Source organism: Elephantulus edwardii, unplaced genomic scaffold, assembly GCF_000299155.1.
Source record: "Elephantulus edwardii isolate Elephantulus edwardi_28Jun2011 unplaced genomic scaffold, EleEdw1.0 scaffold00029, whole genome shotgun sequence".
Taxonomy (NCBI): Eukaryota; Metazoa; Chordata; class Mammalia; order Macroscelidea; family Macroscelididae; genus Elephantulus; species Elephantulus edwardii.
Genome location: NW_006399779.1, coordinates 12,336,835 through 12,344,864, shown reverse-complemented (window position 1 = coordinate 12,344,864; position 8,030 = coordinate 12,336,835). Strand labels below are relative to the sequence as shown.

At 39.6% G+C, this 8,030-nt stretch overlaps 1 pseudogene; it reads right to left on the bottom strand.

Annotated features, from left to right (window-relative positions):
• Nucleotides 1-827: 827 nt before the first annotated feature.
• LOC102851073 lies at nucleotides 828-1,328 on the bottom strand (annotated as a pseudogene).
• Between the last annotated feature and the right edge of the window lie 6,702 nt (nucleotides 1,329-8,030).

Below are 8,030 nucleotides of genomic sequence, written 5' to 3'. Positions count from 1 at the left end.
GTTTACTTTTCTGTCAGTTATCTCTGTTCTAGATATATTTACAGCACATAATAATAGGAATATGGGAATATCATTTGTCAAATTTATGAACGGTCGCAGGTGTAGCCCTTTCAAAGGAAGTAGATCAGCAGGCCCAGCTATGTGAGGCTCCTCTGAGTATTTTTGAACTGCTAGTCTTTCACCTAGTAGTCAAGTGCTGAATATACGTTGAGACCAAAAAAGGTACACCTTTCAGAAGCCTAGCACAGAGCAACACTACCATGTAACTTGGAAACTATACTGAGTCTAGTGGAAGCCGTATCCGCTGCAGGGGATTGTTAAGGTTTGGATTATGAAGTCACTGTAGTGATATCATTGAGTCTGGCTCCCCTAACCAGCAGGATAGTCAGCACAAACAGCTTGTCAGAGCACCAACAACTATAGAACTCCCCGTAACAACGCTTATGTCTCAGACATATGTCACAGACTGACTTATACAAATGAAATGACAATTACACTCTTTTTTTTACCAGAGAAAACAGCTTTTATTAATGGTTATCTCCAGAAACCAAAAAAGCTATGTCCCCACTTTCAGTTACCCCAGGATCTTACATAGCTCCATCTGGGGAGGGGCTTATAATTGCCTCTTGGTTTTCGAAGGTCCAAGTCTTTTCCATTCTCTTCTGCAGCCTAACTTAGAAACTCAATAGCAATACCATTTTGGTTTTCCCCAGCATTGCCTGCTGCAATTCCAAGTAGGAATGGAAGGGAGAAAGGGAAAGCAGTTAGATGAATAAGAAACCTTATTTATCAAAGGTCCCTCTGTTCTTCCTCAGTGATTTGCTCCTTCATTGATGGCATTTCTCTTTGTGCTGGATCACACCTTTCTGAATCAGATCTGGGATTTCTACCGCCAGCCATGGACCTAGTCCAAGAGCCATGAGATGAGCTAGTCCAAACTTTGGCACATTCCTGGCCCATAAAGGCTTGAAGTGATCAGTCAGGCATATTTTCCCACCCCTGTACATCTTTGCTGTCTTTCCATCCAGTTCAGGGACTGCAATTTCTGGAGCAGTGGTGGGATACGTGACAGGAATATCAAACTCGATGTCAAACTCGTATTTGAGGAGGTCATGGATGTACCAGCATTTTCCAAACCACCGAGTCCCTTCTTTGTTGGACTCCAATTGGAACCAATCATTGTCCGCATTCTTGTTGTTCTCCACATACCGTATAAGGGACTGGCATTCCTCCTTTAGTCTCTGCACCCATAACTCGCGATCTCGGGGTCCGGCGTTAGTCTTCAGGACAGGGATCTCTGACACCAGCCGGGCGACTTCGTCCGCCATATTGGACCAGGGAACAAGGGACGACAATTACACTCTTAATCTTAATGCTCCCCAGCCTTACCTAATTGTCTGGCAGGGCTTCCAATGATTTTCTGAAGATATTTGGGGAACTGAAATTTGGGATATTCTTACAATACTTAATTGCACAGATACATAGCTAGAAATATTAAAACACTTCTGTATCTTCAGAATCTCTAAATTTTTAAACTTTGACTTCATTAGCTGTTTCAGTTTTTTGTTTGTTTCTTAAAGCTTAACATAAGACCAAAACTATGTCTCAGAGGATGGCTTATTATGACAATAATATTTTGTTGATCTTCCTATATTGAATTTTTAAAATCTTTGCCTTAACCTAAACCTACTCAGCAGTGATATCCTTGGTGCCATGGTCTCTTCTAAATCCTGCTTGAACTTCTAGCAGTTCCCCAAATATTGTTCTAGTCATTTTTGAATGATCTTCAGAAATATTTTACTTGTATGTTATATTAATGATATCATTTGGTAGTTTCCACATTCTGTTGGATCACATTTCCTGGAAATGGGAACAAATATAGACTTCTTCCAATTTGTTGGCTAGAAAGCTGTCCTCCAAATTTCCTGGTATAGATTGGTGAGTGCATCCAGGGCTGCATCTTGTTAATTGAAACAAGTCAATTGTTATCCCATCAATTCCTGAGGTATAATTTTTTGCCAGTTCCTTCAGTGAAGCTTCTGCCTCTTCCTTCATTACCATTGGCTCCTGTTCATATGGTACTTGCTCAAACCTTTTTTTTTTTTAAAAAAAACCCAACAACAAAACACAACCAGGCAGGATTTAGAAGAAGTGTGGCACCAGGGATATAATTGCTGAGGCCAGGTGGATCCTGGCTGAAAGTAAAGAATGCCAGAAGAATGTCTATTTGTGCTTTATTGACTATGCAAAGGCATTTGACTGTGTGGATCATAGCAAGTATGGCTGACATTGAGAAGAATGGGAATCCCAGGGCACTTAATTATGCTCATGCAAAACCTATACCTAGACCAGGAGGCTGTTGTGCGAACAGAGTAAGGGTACACTACATGGTTTAAAATTAAGAAGGGAGTTCATCAGGGCTGTATTCTTTTTCCATACCTATTCAATCTGTGTGCTGAAAAATTTATTCGATAATCTGGACTCTGTGAAGAGGAACATGGAATCAGGATTGAAGGGAGACTCATCAATAACCTGCTTTATGCAGATGATATAACCTTGTTTGCTGAAAATGAGAAGGACCTGAAGCTTTTGTTGCAGAAGATCAATGAATACAGCCTTTAATATAGATTGCATCTCAATGTCATGGAAACAAAAATGCTTACCACTGGACCAATAGACATCCATCATGATGGATGGAGGAGAAACGATTAAAACTGTCAACAACTTTATTTACTTGGATCCACAATTATTATCCTTGGCACCAGCAGTCAGGAAATAAGGAGACACATCGCACTGAGAAAATCTGCAGTTACGGACCTCTCCAAATTATTAAGACATAATAATGTTAGTTTGAGGACTAACGTGTGTCTGATCCAAGCCATAGTCTTTCTGATCACTTGCTATGCGTGTGAGAGCCGGACAATGAATAAAGATGACAGAAAGAGAATTGATGCCTTCGAGGTGTGGTGTTAGAGAATTCTCAATATCCTATGGACTGCCAAAAGAACAAACAAATATGTCTTGAAGAGGGTGCAGCCAGAATGCTTTTTGGAGGCAAAGATGATGAGGTTTCACCTCACATACTACAGGCATATTGCTAGGAGAAGCTATTCCTTGGAGAAGGACATGATACTCCAAAAGGTAGAGGGTCGGTGAAATAGAGGAAGACCCTTAACCAGGTGGGTTGACAAAGAGACTGCTATAATGGGCTCTAGTGAGTCAGGAAGTGTGAGGATGCTACAGGATAGAATGGGGTTCAGATCTGTTGTGCATTGGGTCACTATGGGTTGTGCTCGACTCAACAGCATCTATCAACAACTACCATAAACCTACTGACACTTACTTATTGCCATCAAATTGGGACCACCTCATAGCTGACCTTCCAGCAGGTTTTGAATACTATAAATCACCAGAAGGAGATTATTAAGCTATTTCCTTTGGAGCTTCTCATGGGTTCCAATGACCAGAGAGGCATGGCCACTCGGCTAGCTCCACACTTCCTATGGACACCCTAGTGGAGCTCCTCACCTAAATGACTATGTGTCAGGTATTTAATTTTCCCCCTTTCAAACTTTGATAACTATCAAAGAATATTTTTTTTCTGATTGTGTCCTTTCCTTAGCTTTTGTATTATAGTGGGCTCGTACAGTGTATGTCCATGTGACTGATTTATCTGTCCTCTAGGTTCACCATGTTATGTAGTCATTTACAAATTCTTCACTATTCCTTATAGTTGCATAGTATTCCATTGTGTGTATGTACCATAGTTTGATGTGAAGGTAGCATGCTATCCCACAGATTTCCTTGTCCTCTAACATTTGTGAAATTCCCAGGGATGTTTGCCCATGAATCTCTCTTGAAACTCTCATTTGCTTATTGAGCAAGAAGTCACATGTGCCTTTTAGGTGAAATACCAGAGCAGGAGCCTAGATTATGCTGGGCGCTCAGTCTGAACGCAATGAAGCAATCACAGTCAGAAAAGGAGTAGCAGTTTTAAGTGAGAGCCAGCTGACTCTTTGGGGATTACTGATAGGTTTCTCTACTGATACCAATGTCCTAAAAGGATAGAAAGTCTAATAATGTAGGGTCTTAAAAAGGGGTTAATGACTCAAAGTGACAACTAATTTAATGGCTTAAACAAAGAAAAAGAAATCAAACCTATTGCCCTTAAGAAAGCGCTGGTAAGGAGCTGTATTGTCAATCCCAAGGCACTTGGTTTGAATCCACCAGCTGCTGCACAGAGAAAGATGGACAAACTCCTCCTGTGCAATTATTCGGCCTCCAAAAGCTCCCTGGTGGATCAGCAATGAGTCAGTTTCAACTTGATGGTATACAACAACAACAACAACAACAACATTGCCCTGAAGTCAATTGTGGCTCACAATGACCCTTTAGGACAGAGTAGACCTGACTCTCAGTTTCCAAGGCTGTAAACTTTATGGTCACAGACTGTCTCATCTTTCGCTGGTCTAACCACCAACCTTTTGTTTAGTGATATAACACATGAATAGCAAACTATACCACCAGGGCCTCTTCATTTAACCTTATTAGTTTTTTTACAAAAAGCAAATGCCAATTCCTGTTTTATTTCTTCTCAAGAAAAAGGCTGAATTTATGTGGAGGCCCTCCCTTTAAACCTCTGTGGGAAAGCAGTGGGGCCACTGGTAAATACCTGTGTGTACTTTGGCTCTGGGCTAGGACAGGACAAGCCTTTACAGAGCCAGGCACCTCCCTGGACATGAAATGTCTGTCTTGTGAATCTTAGAAGGTCTGAAGACCATAATGTCTTGTAGCCTCTGGGCATGCTAAAGCTAACTAGAAATTAGGGCAAGGAAGCACAGCTTGACAGCAGATTTTGAATATGTTCAGAGCTTTCTACTGTGGGTCACAGGAGAATGGACATCAAATAATTTAAATAACTATATATAGGCACATATCAAAACTATCAGGGAAACTTTGCCAACAAATACATGTCTTTATTAGTTTGTTTTCTACAGTATTTGGAGCCTAGTAATTTCTTCCCAGACACTCTGTCTGTAATGTGTTGCTGCTGTTGTTGTTAAATGTCAGTGAGTTCACTACGATTTGTAGTGACCCTCTGAACAACAGGCCTGAACTTTGCCCTATCCTGCAATGTCTTCAGGATCTCCAATATGATGTGACTGAGCCTGTTGCTGCCACTGTATCAATCCATCTTGCAGATAACAATCCCTCTTGCCTATAATGTTGTTGTGTGCCAAAGAGTTGGAACCAAGTCATAGCAGACCCTCCAGTGAGTTTTCAGAAGCAGTTAATTGCAAGGGAGGCGATTGCCCATCCTTCTAACATAAAAGAAAGAATAATGGTACTTGTGTATGACTAAAGGTCAGCTAGATTATTTGGTCCAGGTTGTTGATGTGAAGTGATGTCTCATAGCAACTCTACGTCAAACAGAACTAAACCATATTGATCCTGCACCATTCTCACATGGCTGCAATCACTGTGTCAGTCCATCTCCTCAAGGATCTTCCTCTCATTTACTGATTATCTATTTCTTCAAGCATGATTTCTTCTCCCAGGACTGGCCCTTCCTGAAAACATGCCCCAAGTATGTATGATAAACTCTCTTCATCTTTGTTTCTAAGAAGTATACTGGCTCACATCTTCCAAGATAGATTTGTTTGTTCTGTTGGCACTTCATGGTATAGTCAATATACTCCACCACCACCATAATTTGAAGTCATCAATTCCTCTTTGTTCTTTTTTATTCATTAATGAACTTCCAAATGCATATGAACTAATTGGAAATACCCTGGTGTGGGTCAAGTGCTCCTTAGTTTTTAAAGTGATGTCCTAAAAAAAAAATAAATAAAGTGATGTCCTTACTCTTTAGCGCTGTAAAGAAATCCTTCACAGCAGAACTGACCAATGCAATAATTTCATTTCTTGATTGTTACTTTCGTGAGTTTTGGATGTGGATCCAAATGAAATTAAGCCATTGGCAATGTGAATCTTTTTTCCGTTTTTCCTGATATTGCCTGTTGGTCTAGTTGCGAGGATTGTTTTCTTTACATTGAAGTATAATCCATATTGAAAGCTATAGAGGTTTTTTTATCTATTATAAAATATTTTTATTTGCTCAGGTCATAGTTCTCCTATACAGCATTATAAAGCTATAGTTTTTGAGCCCACATCTCTTTCAAGATTGCAAGTCTTATTTTCTGCCAGCAAGGATGAGTCATCTAGATATCACAGGTTGATGATGAGTGTCTTTCAAACCCAAAGGCACATTCATCTTCATATAGCCGAACTTGCCAGTTTATTTGCTCGGCCTACACATTCAATAAGTATGGTGAAAGGCTACAACTCTGATATACACCTTCCCTGATTTTGAAGCATTCCTTCAGGTAAACTGATTTTAAATCATGCTTTCATTAGTAAAATATCTTTGATAACTTCTCTATAAAAATTATTAATAAAATAATTCTGGTAATTTGAAAGTTAAAAAGTGTACATAGAAATAATGGTTGTCGTTTATAGAGTACATGCACTTAGCACACGTTCTTATTTAATTCTCAGAACAACTCAGCATGGCGGGTTCCATTCTCCCACTTTACCAATGAAGAGAGAACTACAACTCAGCAGGTTTAAATTCTTTGACTGCACAGGACAGGGCAAAGTTCAGATCTATTGTTCCAGTATCACTGTGAGTTGCAGTTGACTTGATGACACCTAATTACAAGGCCTGGAGCTAAAAATCTAAGTGAGAGTAACTGACACTGGGTCTGTTGTTGTTATTATGCACTTTTGAGTTGCCTGAGATTGATAGTGACCCTATATACAGTAGCCCTGAACCCTGCCATTTCCTGAGCCAGTCTCAGTTTTTTTTGCATGTTATTTTTCCTTCTTTTGAAAGTATCCTACTTTCTGTTCTTACAATATACACAGCAGAACATTCACTAGTTTAACTATTTCAGTGGCATCAGTTACATTCATGGATCACATCCAGACCATCACATCTTCAGTCACCCTGTTTCTTTAGGCATCTACTGGCTGGGCCAGTTATTCAGATTCTCCTCATATTTTATTACTTTGACAATTTTGAGACGTCTTGATCTCCTCAAAATTGTGTAAGATACCTCATTACTGGTATAGATTTATACTTTAGAGAGCAAGAACACATTTATTTTAAAAGACTCTATGTTACTGCAACCCCAGAGGTACAAGGTTCGAATCCACCAGATGCTCTGCTAGAGAAGGAGGTGCAATCTCCTCCTGTACTAGTCAAAGTACACTGAGATATTTTTAATAAACAAAAGATATTAATGTCTTTTTTATTAATAAAAGAAAGATATACAGCCTTGGAAACATGCTAGAGAGTCACCATCAATTAAAATTGTCTCAGTGGGAGTGAGTTTTGGATTCTATTGTTTTGATAGATTTTAAAATAACTCCTTCCTTTGAAAAAACACTCTACCTTTATCTCCTTGACTCTGACCTAATGGCAGGCTCTCCTGAGCTTGAGACGTTGCCTTTATAGAGATTTGTGTATTTGAGAATCCTCACTCCCATGAATGTCAGGCTTTTTGCCATGGCTCTACATTTGAACTTTGCTCAATATCACTCTTTAAAGACCCAGAAAAACACCTTCTTGTTTCTCCACCTTCATTTCTCCTCTTTTTCCTCTTTCCTTTGTAATTTAAGCCCCTGATGCATCTCTAGAAGAAAGAAAGAAAGAGAGAGAGAGAGAAAGAGAGAGAGAAAGAAAGAAAGAAAGAGAAAGGAAGAAAAAGGAAGGAAGGAAGGAAGAGAAAGGAAGGAAGGAAGGAAGGAAGAAAGAAAGAGAAAGGAAGAAAAAGGAAGGAAGGAAGGAAGAGAAAGGAAGAAAAAGGAAGGAAGGAAGGAAGGAAGGAAGGAAGGAAGAAAGGAAGAAAGGAAGGAAGAAAGGAAGAAAGGAAGGAAGAAAGGAAGAAAGGAAGAAAGGAAGAAAGGAAGAAAGGAAGAAAGGAAGAAAGGAAGAAAGGAAGAAAGGAAGAAAGGAAGAAAGGAAG